This window comes from Callospermophilus lateralis, chromosome 2 (genome assembly GCF_048772815.1).
Source record: "Callospermophilus lateralis isolate mCalLat2 chromosome 2, mCalLat2.hap1, whole genome shotgun sequence".
In the NCBI taxonomy this organism is placed as follows: Eukaryota; Metazoa; Chordata; class Mammalia; order Rodentia; family Sciuridae; genus Callospermophilus; species Callospermophilus lateralis.
Window position 1 is genome coordinate 116,135,194 of NC_135306.1, and position 17,164 is coordinate 116,152,357.

Sequence of the window (17,164 nt, forward strand, 5' to 3'; positions counted from 1 at the left end):
TTTCATTCTGACAGAACTCTAATTTTCTTTAGTAATTTCTTCCCACAGTAATTTTTTTAAAAAAAGAAAAGCTTATGCATCAATACATACATCTCTATCTATATACACACATATACATATACATATATAGAGAATTGTGTGTGTGAGAGTACACACACAGGAATGTGATAGACATCATTATACAAAGTACATGTATAAAGACACGAATTGATGTCAACATACTTTATATACAACCAGAGATATGAAAAATTGTGCTGTATATGTGTAATAAGAATTGTAATGCATTCCGCTGTCATTTATTTTAAAAAAATAATTAAAAAAAAAGAGAGTGCACACACATGTGCTTGGGCCCTCATCATTAGACTGCCACTCTCTTCCACTCTCTAGGTATAAGCATTCATTTATCACAGAGGAAAAAGAACTCAATCACAATATCACAGATAAGTCTGATTTATTTCAGGGTAGTCCATTTCCCCTTGAGGAATAGTGTATTTTGACAGTTTTGCTTTCTCTAACAGAGCTTATTATCCCAAACAAATCTCTAATTGCAAATGAAGCCAACAAAACCTGAGAGGAAATGTGCTCATTTTCAGGGTAGCCTTAAGGAAACAATTTTAACTTCTGAGAAAAAGCCATAGGAAAAAATGGCCACTTTCTGCTCTGAATGCTGTTACCTCTGGATGTGATATCTGGAACTGAGTAGCCATTTTGCTAATAGCTATGCCAATGATGGCAAAGTGAAAGGACACAGAGTACCTGGGTGCTTGACAATACTGTTGAGTCTCAGTCAACTAATTCTAAAAGCTGCCCTTCCACTGGACTTCCTATTTTATGGAAGATGATACATTTCCTCCTGTCTCAGCCAATTTGAGTCAAGTTTTTATTACTTGTAGCTGAAAATCTGCTGGACCAGAACGAATACTGAGACTTGGATTAGAAAGCGAGTTGAATCAGATTCCCTGTCTTGGAAAAAGAGACACAAAGAGGGAAGCTAACAGTTAGTTGTAAGATACTGAAGTGAAAGAGTATATAAAAACATATAAAAACTGGGACTTGTATGAGCCATTGTTAGGAAAAAACAAAATCAGAGGAAGACAGCTAGGAGAGAAAAAGAAGAGGTAGATATTTGCACAAAGAAGAAGCGACTAGAAAGAACATTATTGCTTCTTTAAGAAAAAGACATCTTTTAATTAGATTTCTAGTTCCTGCGATATTTTAGCTAACTTGCATTTTTAATTTACTTTATTTGTTCTTTCAGATAAACATGGCAGTAGAGTGTATTTTGACATGTTGTATATACATACATGGAGTATAACTTCTTATTCTTCTCATCTACATGATATAGAGTTACACTGAACATAGGAAAGTTATGTCCGATTCATTCTACTGTCTATGCCCATCTCATTATGTCTATGCCCATCTCATATGCTCATTCTATGCCCATCCTCCCTCCCCTCCATCGTTCCAATGAACTTCTATTCTATTTTCCCCCCACCCTCACCCCAACTCATTGTGTGTTAGCATCCGCATATCAGAGAGAACACTCAGCCTTTGTTTTTTTGGGATTGGGCTAAACTGTATTTCTGAAACTTGAATTACCATGACACATCTCTGTAACCTAACAACTCTGTGTTTCCCTTCCCAAGAGTTGGGTTGAGTGTGTGCTCTGCCACTCAAGTAAGAAAGATACATGGTATGGGGTTGGAGACAGGTGGAAATACAATTGTCAAATTACACCCAACTGCAAGCCTGGCCCGGTGGTGTACTCCTGTAATCCTAGAGGCTCAGGAGGCTGAGGCAGAGGGACCGTGAGTTCAAAGCCAGTCTCAGCAATGGCGAGGTGCCAAGCAATTCAGTGAGACCCTGTCTCTAAATAAGATACAAAATAGGGCTGCGGTGCTTGCTTTGGCAGCACATATACTAAAATTGGAACGATATAGAGACAATTAGCATGGCCCCTGCTCAAGGATGACATGCAAATTCATGAGGCTTTCCATATTAAAAAAAAAATAGGGCTGGGGATGTGGCTCAGTGGTCAAGTGCCATGAGTTCAATCCCTGGTACAAAATAACAATAATAATCATCATCATCATCATCATCATCATCATCATCATCAACCCAAACTGTAAATTAAAAGGGGCCAACAATTAACAGATGAGGGACTAAAGAATGGCTCCAATGAGAATAAAATTTAACAAAGACTATAAAAGTAACAAAAAAATGAAAAGATCATATAATCAGTATTATACAAGCTGGCTGTTAAGAGGGAATAAACCATGTGTCAAAGATGTTCCATCTGTAGCTAAAAAGTATCCGGATCAAGCATGAGATTTTTCAAGTCTTTTCCTGACACATTTTTATCTTCCCTTATTTGTACACTTTTGGAAAAGAATGCCAAAGCTTGACATTCTCTGGGCAGTATTTTTCCTATCTGGTGCATCTTTACTCCACTTTCTTTCCCAGTTGAGTTCCATCAATATTACCCTATACTAGTCCTCACTGTATTTCACTTTGGTTCCTGTCAAGGTAATCCCTATGACTCTAATATCTCCCAATTCCAATACAAATTAATCTTTCTAAAGCAGGATTCTGAATGTGTCATGCCTCTATTTAAAAACTCTCAATAGCTCTCCCATGCCTATGGCATTAATGAAGCCAAGGTTATTCCTTATCCTAGCTTATATATAGAACCTCCATCATATATAGCTTCAGTCTGCTTTTATACCCTTAATCTCTCTTCCTATTATCATCTCTTCTTACTACCCCTCCCTTCCACCCTCATTTATTCCTGTTAACCTGAACTGCTTTGTTCTTTATATGAACCTCATAGTTTTCTGAGTTTTAGCTCATGCTATTACTTTCATCTGATACTTACACCTCCAAACATCCAACCTAAATTTCCTTCCATCTTTATAGAGGTAATAGGTTTTCAGAAATAGAAGTATATTCTTACTAATAAAACAATCACATGAATCTGAGTCTGTGTAGAAATGTGCAAAATCACTTTAAGAATAACAAAGTCAGTAATACCTTACCAAAACAGAAAGAAATGTACCCAAAATGGGTGTTTACCAGAAAAGTCAGCAACAATCCAAGTGCTATCGAAAAGTATCAGTCAAGACTATAGGCTTTCAATAGTCCTTCAAATTTCACCATATTCAAAACACTCTGCCTTGCTCTTTAAGCTTAGTTACTGTTATTTCAGTATGTCTCAGCTATTACAAAGTACTTGAAATAAAAAAAAAAAAAACTTTAGATTGTAGTCTACAGCACTATGATTAATGACTTATAAGTAATAAATATTCAATGAATACATGCACAAATTTATTCTTAGTCTATTGGAAAACAAAAAGACGCTGAAGTTTTCTATTTTCAGATTAAAATAAGGAAGTTTTTCACTCCTGGGATAAGTTAGCTAAAGATCTCATTTAGTATCATTCTTAAAGTGATTTTGTACATCTCTACAGTGACTCAGATTCATGTGATTTTTTTATTAATGAGAATACACTGCTATTTCTTTTTTTTTTTTTTTTTTTTAGTTTTAGGTGGACACAATATCTTTATTTTATGTGGTGTTGAGGATCGAACCCAGTGCCTTGAGCATGCCAGGCGAGTGCGCTACCACTTGAACCACATTCCCAGCCCCAACACTGCTATTTCTAAAAACCCATTACTGTGCTTTAAATGTGGCCTCTTCAAAATTCAGGCGTTGGAACCTATTGGTCAATGTGATGGTACTTTAAGATGGGGTCTTTAAAAGGTAAATGGGTCCTGAGGGCTCCTTCCTTGTGAGTGGGATAAAGCTTTTAGAAAGAGATTTCATGAAACCTGGCCATTCTGCTTTCCACCATTTGAGGACACAGTGTTCTTTCTTACCACAGGATGCAGCTAGGAGCAAGCCTTAAACTTGGACTTCCCAGTCTCCAGAACTATGAGAAATAAATCTGTTCTTTATAAATTACCCAGCTTGAAGTAGTTTATTATAGCCTCATACAACAGATTAAGAGTATAAGAACACAAATGAAATGTATAATGATATTACATTTGGGAAAAATAGAAGTTTCTAAGAAATGTTAAGTCAGAAAATTGAATGGGAATTGAGCAACTGGCCATCAACTCAAGGTAGAATTTCACAGAATGATTTATTTTACCTGGAATGCCAAAATCCCTAATAGTAAATATGAATATGTGTAAGTACAAATGTTCAGATCAGACATTTCAGAATAATTAACAAATGCATTTCAGAAACAAACTGTATAAGCTATTTTGCATAATGAATTACTTGGTCCTGTTTCTTTCCATTAACTTCAATGAATTTCTCTAAAAAGATTTTAAAAAACGGTGAAACCACTATGTCAGTTATCTTTATGGAACTGTAAAAGAGAACTGGTGAGCTATTCCTATGGATGATGGGTAACCAGCTTGAAGTGACATAATAAGGATCATTATGATCATTAAGGCCTTAACAGGCCTTACTGACAACTGAACAAAACTGTCTGCATATAAATATGTTTAAGTCACTGAAATTTCTTGGTAAACTGAAAAATAACACATCCCCTAGTAAGTGAATAACTAGAACCATTTTTAACAGGTAAATGTTTAAAAGCAATTTAAATATGTCCTTGACCAACTCTATCTTGGTCCACAGACATGCAATCTTAGATCAAAACAGTAATTATCAATGTTAGAGAGTCAATTCTTTCAAACCCTTAACAAACATTTACAGAGTATTTATAATGTGCTGTGGGCTAAGCACTCTGCCAGGTATTGGAGATGCAAACATAAGTAAGAAACACTTTTTGTTCTCAAGGAGTTCAGTCTAGCAGAGGAGACAGACATATAAGAACATAATTATAAAATAGCAAATACAGCATTGAGAAGTATGTGGGGGCCATTATGGGACCAGAGAGATGGGACCTCCACTTAGCTTACCTAGTATGACTGAGTCAAGAGAGGCTTCTCAGGCCATTGTTCCTTTAATAACATTTATTACTGCTATCCTTATCATTGTCAAAAATCTTACCGACAGCCAAAAACACAGCAGATTCCTCACAGAGATTTTAAGCAACGGTTAATAAAAAATTGAAATAAATATATGATTATATTCCCTGACCTGTATAAAGAAGTTTAAGACTTCAAATTACTGGTAAATAAGATAACCAAAGAAAGAAGATGAGCATTTTTTTTTAATTTAAAAATGTAAGTAAAATAATTTAAAAATTCTCTTGTCTCTCATATAGCATTTATATATACTTGAAGGATCCACTGATAAATTACTACACTTACAATAATGCTTTACATATTCTGGTTAAATTCTCTCAAAGGAATGATTCCAATATATTTTAAAATCAGATTTCATATTCATGATTATCTTCTATAGTAAATGTATCTTTAGTGAAAAATAAAACTAGTTCCTATGAGGGGGAGGGGAAATTTCATTTCATCTACAATATAGTCATATTCTCCATGAAGCTTTATACAATATTGCTCTAAATGTATGAAGTTGATGGGTGTACAGATTCTTAATAAGACACAACAGATGGACATGGTTAGTGAAACATGGTTAAGACTGAGGAGAAGAGGCAGTTGATGACAAGCAGAAAAATGTACAATTCTCACTTGCATTTAGACGTGGGGAACTAATTTAAAAGCTACTTAAGATGCCTGTCTTAGAATTGTAAAACACCACTTTAAAAAGTTACTTTATACTGATTAAACAAAGTACAATATCACGGAATGTGTCTTTATTTCAAATAAGTAGTGATTTTTACATAAATAGAACTATAAGTATGGCACCAAGTGACAACATCATAGAATAGAATCAAGAAATGAGTAAAGAAAATGAGGCAGGTAACCAATACCTATTTGGGCCAAACAATCTCAAGTATTCTGCAGAGCAAAGATTAAAAGCCTACAAGAAGATCATGTGACAATCAGAGATTTCAACAAGAAAATAAAAAGGAAATCAGCTACTTTAACCTTGACATCTCAGTATTTTACATTTTTCCATAAGGATCCACCTAATTAGTAGAGTTTCTAAGAGTTTTCCCTCTCCTTCAACTGCATTTATTTTGTACCGAAAACTGAAATACTAAGATCATTGTTGTGGAACAGAAAAATATTTACTAACATACACTTATTGAAATCATGTTCTAAACAAATTTCTATTTTTGTTTTGCTCATAATCTTTGCTTCAAATTCTTCACAATAGATCCCATCTTAAAATTTGTTTTCTGAATTCTAAAACACACATACAAATGCCACAGAATAGTCAATTAACAAAATGGAATAAAGCAAAGTGAAATCAAAGAGGTCTTCAAACTATATAACTTATAGTAATAGTCAAGGAAAGGAGGCAGATCTGAGAAGGGGAAAACAAAATAAAACAATTCTCATCACAGAAACCTTCCAGTAGAACATTTGGGTACTAGCATTGAAACAGGATGGAATCTTCTTCTCATATGATTCTTTGACATAAATCTGCATGCCATTGCTACCTCTGACCACTCTGAACTGTTTTAAGTTCTTAGAAAGCTCTCTGTGAGGCAATATGCATAATCATGCCTGGATCTAATCTGATCTTCACACTGAGAGGAAAATAAGCCTTCTTTAAACTTCATTTTTAGGAATCTCTCTCTGAAGTACTCTTTACTATGAAAATGACAATTTGCTTTTTCTACTACCCTTTTTGCTAGATTTTCCTTTTTTTCTTCTGCTGTTGGGGCAATTCTTCTGGTGCTAGGGAAGAATAGTTGGTATCAGGGCCGAGGGTGAAGTTAATGAGCATTTCTGGGCTAAGGAGAAAGGATAAAAGGCTGTTTTTCTCATTCTGGTTCCCAAAGCAATTCCATAAATGAAGCAAAATTCAAGTGACTTTCACATCCTGTAGTATGACCGAATTCCAACTAAGCTGTCTTTCCATAGTAGAAGTAGCAATGTCTTTACCCAGCTCGTCTAGAGCTGCATGTTTTCCTCTTTGTTCTCTAGGAGTGGCCCTTCTGTTTGAGGGGAAGGGTAGTCGTAATCAGGGCTGAGGGTCAATTTACTGTAACCCTCTATTAGCACTGCTAAGCAAGAAGGATGAAAGCCTGCTGTGTGTTTCTGGAAATTTTTCTCCTAGAGGATCTGGAAAGACTCAATATTCAAGGGTGCGTTAAAACTTTGGTGGTTGGTTCATGACAACCAAACTCCTGGATCTGTAGGTTTAGATAGGACTGGATGCTTAACACTCTCAAACTGCTACAAGTTGGCCTAGAAAGGACTCTACTCAAGTTTTGGGGGCGGGGGTGAGAAAATATGACAATTATTATGAATCTGTATGTACTAGGGACTAGGCTAGGAGATGGAGACCAAGGAATAAAACACTCATCTCAAGGACACAATTCAATTAGGAAAAGAGAAAAATAGTTGAAGTACAATGTTTCAGAATGATTATACACATTTGAGCAAGGTATTACCTGAGCAGGAAAAGTTTCCACACAACTCTGTTTAATCTATTGAAAACTTACTTATCCTCCCCTCCTTCTTTTTTCTTTCACTGGTACTGTGCAGGTTTTTCTTTCAGTGGTACTATACCATTGAGCTACAGTCCCAAATACCACCCCCTTTTATTCTGATACCAGGGATTGAACTGAGGGGCACTTAACCACTGAGCCATATCCCCAGAAATTTATATTTTTCATTTTGAGACAGGGTCTTAGGGCCTAGCTAAATTTCTGAGGCTGGCTTTGAACTTGCAATCCTCCTGCCTTAAGCCTCCTGAGCTGCTAGGATTATAGGTGTGCTCCACCATTCCCAGCCCCAACCCTTTTCAGAGCCCTTTTAATTTTGAGACAGGGTGTCACTAAGTTGCTGAGGCTGGCCTCAAACTTGGGATCTTCCTGTCTTAGCCTCTTGAGTAGCTGGGATTATAGGTGTGTGCCACAGCACCCAGTTGGGAACTAATTTTCTAAAGCATTGTCCTAATCTTTATTTCAAAGTTCTCCAAACTCCCTATATCATCTAACCTATATTTTTCCAATAAAGCAAATATTGCCAGCCCACATGAAACTTATTTACACTTCCATGATTTTACTGGTTTATATTACTGCTATCAGAAATACTCTTTATTCTTCTACTTATCTGTACTTTTCATTTTCATACTCCAACTAGGTAGAAGGAAGTTTCTTACACTTTAGTGTCCATAGAATCACCTTATGAAGGTTGCTAAAAATGCAGAGCCCTGAATCCTATACCTAAGGAATCTCAGTCAGCAGGTTCATTATGGGACCTAAGGACCTTTCTAAATAGTTACTCATTATAATAATTTCAATGCTTGTAGTCTATAAAACACTTGGAGAAACACTATTATAATAGTTAAGAGTATGAGTTTTACAATAAAGACACATTTTAACCAAGATGACTTCTATTTATTAACCATGTTACCTTGAGTAAATTTATTTTTAACACTGAGTTCCCTTTCTTCATCTATAAATGCGATGTCAAAAGACAGCACCAGGATATTATTACATTATCATCTATCATACAATCTAGGTTCTTGGCAAAACTGCAAACTAGGTGATTTGATTCTGGTGCTCTAACAATTTCTGTCATCCCACCCCCACCCCCAAAATATGCGTGTTCCAACTGACTGCACAAATATTAAAAAGGCACAGATATTAAAAAGTTAGAAGTAATTAATTTTGGTCATAATTCCCAAGCCACCAACTTCCCAAAGATTTAGTGTACTCAATGACAAGACTTAAAGTTATATGTATTTCCAATATTAATTCAAGTTTTACATATGTATGTATTTACATATGTATGTATGTATGTGTGGTGTGTGTGTATAATATTTATCCCTTTTCTTTTCTCCCTCTCTTTCTTTTTTCCAGTTCTGGGGATTGAACCCAGAGCCGTGCACTTGCTAGGCAAGCACTCTACCACTGACACTAAGCTATACACACACCCTCCTTTTCGTTTTCTATGCTTTTCAATGTGTACATAATATACCTCATAAATTAAAGAAACTGTCTAAATGAGATCTTGGAAGCACTGAAGCATTATCTTCAGTCATATAAAGTTATGTGGTATACATATTTGTATAAGGACAATGCCACTAGCTCCTTGATACAGTTTATAATTATTCTTATGTAGTGTTTATGTAAGGCTTTTAGAGTAGAAAATTACTTCCATTAAAGTCATTGGTCTGCAATGGCACAGAAGACAAAGAGACAAATCCACACAAATACACTTATCTCATACTAGACAAAGATGGCAAAAATACACATTGGAGAAATGATAGCTTCTTCAACAAATGGTGCTGGGAAAACTGGAAATCCATATGTAAGCAATATGAAATTAAACTCCTATCTCTCACCCTGCACAAAAATCATTTAAAAATGGATCAAGGACTCAGACTCTATAACAGAGAGCCTGTGCCTAATAGAAGGAAAAGTAGGCCCAAATCTCCACCACATCAGCTTAGGAACTGACTTCCTTAACAAGATTCCTAAAGCGTAAAAAGTGAAATCAAGAATCAATAAATGAGGGGTTGGGGTTGTGGCTCTGGCTCAATGGCAGAGCACCTGCCTAGCAGGTGAAGCACTGGGTTCAATTCTCAATACTGCATATAAATAAATAAAGGTCCATAAACAACTAAAAAAATACATTAAAAAAAAAGAATCACTAATTGGGATAGAATCAAACTAAAAAGCTTCTTCTCAGCAAAGGAAAAAAATCAATAATGTGAAGAGATAACCTACAGAATGGCAGAAAATCTTTACCACATGCACCTCAAATAGAGCATTAATCTCCAGAATATATAAAGAACTCAAAAATCTTAACACCAAAAAAACAAATAACCCAAGCGATAAATTGGCTAAGGAACTGAACAGACACTTCACAGAAGAAGAAATACAACGGATCAACAAATATATGGAAAAATGTTTAACAGCTCTAGCAATTAATCAAAACTACACTGAGATTCCATCTCACTCCAGTCATAATAGATATCAAGAACACATGCAACATAAATGTTGGTGAGGATCTGGGGGGAAAGGTATACACATACATTGCTGGTAAGACTGCAAAGTGGTACAAAGCAGTATGGAAATTCCTCAGAAAACTTAGAATGGAATCACCATTTGACTCAGTTATCCCACTTCTAGGTTTATATCCAAAGGATTTAAAATCAGCATACTATAGTAATTCAGCCACATCAATGTTTATAGCAGCTCAATTCATAATAGCTAAACTATGGAACCAACCTACATTCAACAGATGGATAAAGAAATTGTTAATATATATATATATATATATATATATATACACACACACACACACACACACACACACACAGACACAGACACACACACACACACACACACACACACACACACAATAGAATATTATTCAGCCTTAAAGAAGAATGAAATTATAGCATTTCCTGGCAAATGGATGGAACTGGAGATATCATGCTGAGTGAAATAAGAGAATCCCAAAGAACCAAAGGCTGAATGTTTTCTCTGATATGTGGATGCTAATTCACAATAAGGGGGTTGGGGCTAGGGAAGACTTGAGATACTTTAGATCAGACAGAGGGGAGTAGAAGTAGCAGAGGAGGTATGGAGGTAAGAATGACAGTAGAATGAATGGAATATTATTACCCTGTGTACACATATTATTACATGCCCTGCATAACTCTACATCATGTACAACCAGAAGAATGAGAAGTACATTCCATTTATGTATGATGTGTCAAAATGTGTTCTACTATCATGTATAACTAATTTGAACAAATCAAAAATAAAAACAAAAATTAAATTAAAATTAAAAAAGAAAACAGTCATCAGTCTGCCAGAAAGAAAGTTAGAGAGCCTGCAACATACTCCTGGCCAGGGTAATATACTGGCACTAACAAAGCAAAAAAAAAAAAAAAAAAAAATCACAATTTATACTGATGCAAATTAATCAACATAAAATACCTGCCATAGTGTAGGTATTCGATGGTATCTGTTTAATGAATGGTATACAATGGTTACCTTTAAATACAGCAACTGTAAGCATAACATTTTATCTTTATAAAAATCTCACTAAAACTAAAACCAAATAAGTTCCCATTAGAACTCAGTCTACCTAATTCCTATAAATTACTATATTAATAACTCAAATTTAAGTTACCCTTATTTAATTTTACTTTAGAGAATCCAAGAACCATCTGCCTTGAATATGGTAGGTGAAATATTAAGCATTATAGAAAAGAATATATAGCTTGAGGCTACATGTTCACTTTTATTTTCATGTTTAAAATTAAAGTTAAAAAACATAATTTTACCTATATGCTGAAACTCATAATGAAATAGTACTAAATCTAGAAAATTCATGCTTACCAAGACTGGGTCTTTGAGAAACAAAGATGTCTATACACCTAAAAGTTGAGCTCACTTTGGTTTTAGCTCTATTCAATACAACCTTACTTCAAGCCTATTATTTTTATTTTCATTTACCTTAAGTGATTTTATTAAAAAAACACTTTTTTTCTATTTTAAATATAAAGTAAGTATGGAAAAACAAACAACCTGGTCTTTCAAAGAATTTATATTTTGCTGTTTGAATTACTAGAGATATGAACAGGAAAAATGTAAGAGACTGCGAATAATTATTTAAGATAAACAAAATCTTTGTAATATTTTTAGATGTGGGTGCTTGCCTTTATAATTGTATGAAAGTTATTATATCATTACTATTTCTGCAATGGATACACAATAAATATCTTTATAATGATAAGCAAAGAAGCTTTTGTGCTTTTTAGGGAAATGATACTTTCATTAAGAGCTTTTCTTTATTGACTTTCAATGTAGAGGTTAAAATTTTCTCTCTAGGCTTTAAAGAACAGCAGGTAGAACATATATACCTGCTGGTGGTTCTATTTGTTTTCCTCTAAAATTCTGAGGCTTTTTTCTACTTTTTCAACAAGTTCATAACAGAGATGATTTAACCAAGTTATAAGTTCTAACCTAGTTGCTCAAGAAAGCCAGAGGAAAAGATAATTAACTGCTTAAGCTAAGATTTAAAATATATATAAATTAGGATATTAAGCTATATTTTAGCTATTAGCATTTTTGTACAAGGAATGTACATAAACTTATCTGATGTTTTATGAGGCAAAGAACTACATAATTGCAATCAAATAATAAAACTTTCAGGTCTAATGAACTGTTGACAACTAATGCTGAGAAGATCTAATTGCATTTGTATATAACTTAAATTTGCATTTGTTAGTAAGTCACTAAACCATATTATTCTCTTTATCCCCTAGATCAACTCCTGGATTTGCAACTACTTACATGAGTGCTGTTAGCATAATTAAAAGATTTTTTATGAAGAGCTATTCTGGAGAAACTTGTTAGCCATGAAAGATGCTAAAAAAGTACTAGCAACGTCTTCCTTCTGTACTCCCACCATCAGCATGACACTACCACTACCATCTGTGCCATCACAAGAACTCTGAATGAGCACAGTAGCAAAAGTACAGACCTACAACTGCACTGCTACCATTTATAAAATGCTCTTACATATATTATCTTGCATAATTCTCATGAATGAATTAAATGTCCATTCCTTGGTAGGTTACCTCAGCAAGCAAGTATCATTAGCCCCAAGTAGATGACACAACTATAGAAGTACATAATGGCTAAGGTAATTAATTATAAGAGTGGCTTTTCCATAATAGTACTATGAACTTCACATATTGGAACCCCTGAACTTGGCTATCTTCATTTTTAGACAAAATGTTACCTGATTTGGGAAAATAATTTACTATGCTCTTGCAAAAACAATACATTATTTTAGAACACAGTGGTCACCAATTAAAGTGTACAGTGTTTGATTAGCAAATTCAAAATCCGAGTATAGACAGATACATGGAATATGTGCAAGGATCAACAAAATGCTGTACTCACAGATGGAGAGACAAATGCGCAGAAAAAAGAATGAAACTATGTGACACTACCCTAACCAGCTACGGTATGTTGAAATATAATAGGCGCTAGAACACTGGAACTGACAAGCTACATAACATATCAATTATAAAATATGCGTAGCCTGACAGACTTTAGGAAAGAGTAAAAGTATTCATTTTGCTAACTATTCAAGAACACACTGACTTGAAGACCATAATTGGTAAAAAGAGATATATTCCAGAGATAAGACACATTTCCCATAGTCTTCTATCTAGTTGGATCTTCTCCCAAAGATCTGTAGTTTAAAATATCTCTAAATTGAACTATAGAACTCATTATTTCCAAGTTAAAATATACTTATTTTTTCTAAGAATAAAACCAATGCGCACCCATTGTGAAAAAATTCAAATACAGAAACACACAAGGTACAAATGAAAGCCCTCACAATTCCACTCCTTAGACAACCACAGTACAGATTGTTTTATATTTTTTAAACTCTTCCCTGTCCATAAACATATAAAATTAAAAATAAACATTTTATGTAGAAATATATTTTTCCTTTTTTAAAATTGAGAGGTTCAGAAAGCTTTTAAGCATGTTAGTTAATAAGGTTATGTTAGATTAATAAATCAAATTTTTCATACAATGTGGAAGTAAAACCTCATGACAATTTGAGTCTTTCAGTTTTCTTTGTTTTTGGATTCCTTCATATTTTGCAACACGAGATATTGTACATTTAGAATAAAAGCTCGGAAATAAACTAACAAGTGAAGGTACTATTTTCATTACAAGAAAATTTCAGTTAAACACCAGAAATATAAGAGCAATCACTTAGAAAATGAGATATGTGCTATATGCCCAATGTTCCCTTTTTCTTAGCTCCTTTGGAAAAGAGTTTTCTCGATTTGTCTGACACTGTGGCAGACATTAAATATATTATCTTAGTATAAAGTTTTTTTTTTTTTTACTATTCTCACATATTGTCTACTTCCCAAGAATCAATAACAATATTATAAATGATAAGTTCATTATCAAAAAGCTATTGAGAAAAAGTTTCTCTTCATAGATTTAAAGATTGCCTTACTACTCTACATTCACATGTACTTTTTTTAAAAAAGCTTTTAATTCTAATTTGTTATATATGATTGCAGAATGTATTACAATTCATATTACACATATAGAGCACATTTTTTTTATATCTCTGGTTGTATAGAAATATTATCACACCATTTGTGTCTTCATACATGTACTTAGAGTAATGATTTCCATCTCATTCCACCATCTTTTTTACCCCATGCCCTTTCCCTTCCCTTCTCACTCCTTTGTATATAGAGTTCATCTAATCCTCCCATGCTCTCCCTCCCAACCCCACTATGGATCAGCCTCCTTATATCAGAGAAAACATTTGGCATCTGTTTTTTGGGGATTGGCTAACTTCACTTAGCATTATATTCTCCAACTCCATCATTTACCTGCAAATGCCATGATTTTATTCTCTTTTATTGCTGAGTAATATTCCATTGTGTATATATACCATGTTTTCTTTATTCATTCATTTACTGAAGGGCATCTAGTTGATTCCACAGTTTAGTTATTGTAAATTGTGGTGCTATAAACATTGATATGGCTTTGTCCCTGTAGATTACTGTTTTTAAGTCTTTTGGGTATAGACGGAGGACAGGTATAGCTAGGTCAAATGGTGGTTCCGTTAGCAGCTTTACAAGGTTTGTATTCTTAATAGCTGCCATTCTGACTGGAGTACATTCACATATACTTTCAAAGCAAAACAAATTCTACTCATTCTTTTAGTTACTGAGTATCTATTATGTATTGAGGATACAGAAAATGAGTAAGACAGATCCTACCCTGGAGAAAAATCACAGTGGAATAGGAGAAAAATACATAAACCAAGAATAGTACTTTACAACTGACAAAAATAGGAGAAAATGAATGAGGAAAGACCTCATGTCACTAGAGGATGGATGAGAGAAGGCTTCAAAAATGAAGTGAAATCTGAACTAAGCTATGAAAAATTAGGATTTTTTTTCTTTTTTTTTTTAAAGAGAGAGTGAGAGAGGAGACAGAGAGAGAGAGAGAGAGAATTTTTTAAAAATATTTATTTATTTTTTTTAGTTATCGGCGGACACAACATCTTTTTGTTTGTACGTGGTGCTGAGAATCGAACCCAGGTCGCACGCATGCCAGGCAAGCGCGCTACCACTTGAGCCACATCCCCAGCCCAAATTAAGATTTTTGCCTAGTGAAAACAGGGGCAAGGGAATTCTGGAATTGTGATAATAAGAAATATGTACTATTTGATCTTTGTTTCCAGTTCCAGATATAGAGTTGCTAAATCCCCTGGAATTCCCAAGTGATAGGAACATTTTTTAGTATTTCTGACAAGCCCCTTTCAGCTATACTGGAGTTTGTGCTGATGAGGTGAGGCTCTGGGTGAATTCCTAGATAACTTCAGGATGGGGCTGGCTGCTATAGGAACCAACTGTGATTAAGAGGGTGGAACTCTAGGCCCCAAGGAGGAAAAGAGGTTGAAGATTGAAATAATAACCAAGGATCAATGATTTAATCAATAATGCAACTTCCATAAAATCCCCAAATGGCAGGGTTTGGGGAGGTTCCAGGTTGATGAACACATTGAGGTGTTGCAAGGGTGATATGCCCAGAGAAGACATGGAAGCTCCACGCCTAGCCCTTCCATTTGGCTTCCTGAGTTGCTTTATAACAAATTGTCAAATATGAGTAAACTGTTTTCCTAAATTCTCTGAGTCATTCTAGCAAATTATAGAACCTGAGGAGGACCTATGTGAAATACTGACAGATTTTCGGGTAACCTCCTAATATGACTAGCCTATGAAGAAAGGACAGTTTTGTGGGGCTGAGCCTTTAAACTTGTAGAGTCTAGTGTTAACTCTGGGTGGTATGAGAACTGAATTGAATTGTAGGATTACCAGGTGGTGTTGGAGAACTGGTATAGGGGAAAAACCCCACATATTTAGTGTCAGAAGTGGTGGGAGTGAAAAACAGTTCAGAAGGGTAAGGGCATAGATATTGAAAAACATGGGCCATCCGAAGGAGATTAACATTTATTAAGTACCAGGTACTATGGTATTAGAAATTTTAGTTAACCTTATTATTCTATACACCAATCATGTTACAAATGAGAATCTGAGATTCAAAAAAGTTAAACAGCTTCCAAAGTAACTTACTTATTGTTAAAAGACAAAATTAACAACAAATCTAGTTTTGCAGATCTTAACTGGCTTTATTTGCAATTCTAGAATTGAGTAGCAGTTTGGATCCAAAATGGTTCAGAATTCTCTTGCTTCACCACATGGGCAGGTTATATTTATAACCAGAGGAAAGGAAGTAACATACAGAATATGGAGGTGAGGTATAGAGACAGCCTGAATGATTACAGCTCAAGTCTATCTTATTTGAACACGGTAAAACAGAGGTGAGAAACTGAATAAACTCTCTAGCTTCCCTTGTTTTCAGTTACTTGCTTTTATCAACAATTTTAGGGGTCATGTAGTTAAGCAGTATGCTCCCAGTAGCTTTGAAATAGATAACACCTTTGATGTATGGGTTATGATGATAATAGTTGCCAGGAACTTGGAACTGTTTTCCAGGAACTCGAAGATCACTTTTGTGTAACTCAATCCAGCTGAAACCCCCAATTCTTCACTTGGGTCTGCTCAAGTGTTCAGTGGGTGTTCTTTTGACACCAAAAGGGCCAAAACTCTATCCTCAGATCACCCTAAGGCACCATCTTCTAAACATGCATCCTATGAAGAGCCATGGAGTTTGATTACACGGATTAGTTCACTTTCTCCAGCCTCCAATCACCTTTTCCCATGCCTTAGACTATCCTGCTTTTTTATTTCACAAATAACTCCTACACTCTATCCTTGGGGAGGCGAATTTGAATTTTGGGTCCCCAGTCTCCTGTTTGGCAGCCTTTTTTTCTTATGCAAAACTCTTGGTTTCAGTGATTGACATGTTATGCAGTTGGTAAAACAGGCCTGTTTTGGAAACAATGGTTTCCACAGCTGGCTATTGTGAATGACTGAGACTCTGTTACTCCTTTAGAAGAGTAGATTACAGTCTGTTTACACATTGTTAGGTTACATTCATTATGGACAGAGAAATCTTTAGGCAAAGTTAAAATATGTACAGAGGCAGCATTAAAGCAAAAGTAACACTAA

General features: G+C 34.9%; 1 protein-coding gene and 1 non-coding gene across 4 annotated transcripts in view; one reads left to right on the forward strand and one right to left on the reverse strand.

Moving 5' to 3' along the window:
• The window catches only part of Sik2 (salt inducible kinase 2), a 127,926-nt gene that overhangs the window by 81,340 nt on the left and 29,422 nt on the right, over positions 1 to 17,164 (reverse strand). The gene's annotated exons all lie outside the window — the stretch shown is intronic.
• Positions 1,897 to 2,003, forward strand: LOC143393149 (U6 spliceosomal RNA). Its single transcript, XR_013090470.1, has one exon. It is a non-coding gene; the product is annotated as a U6 spliceosomal RNA (small nuclear RNA).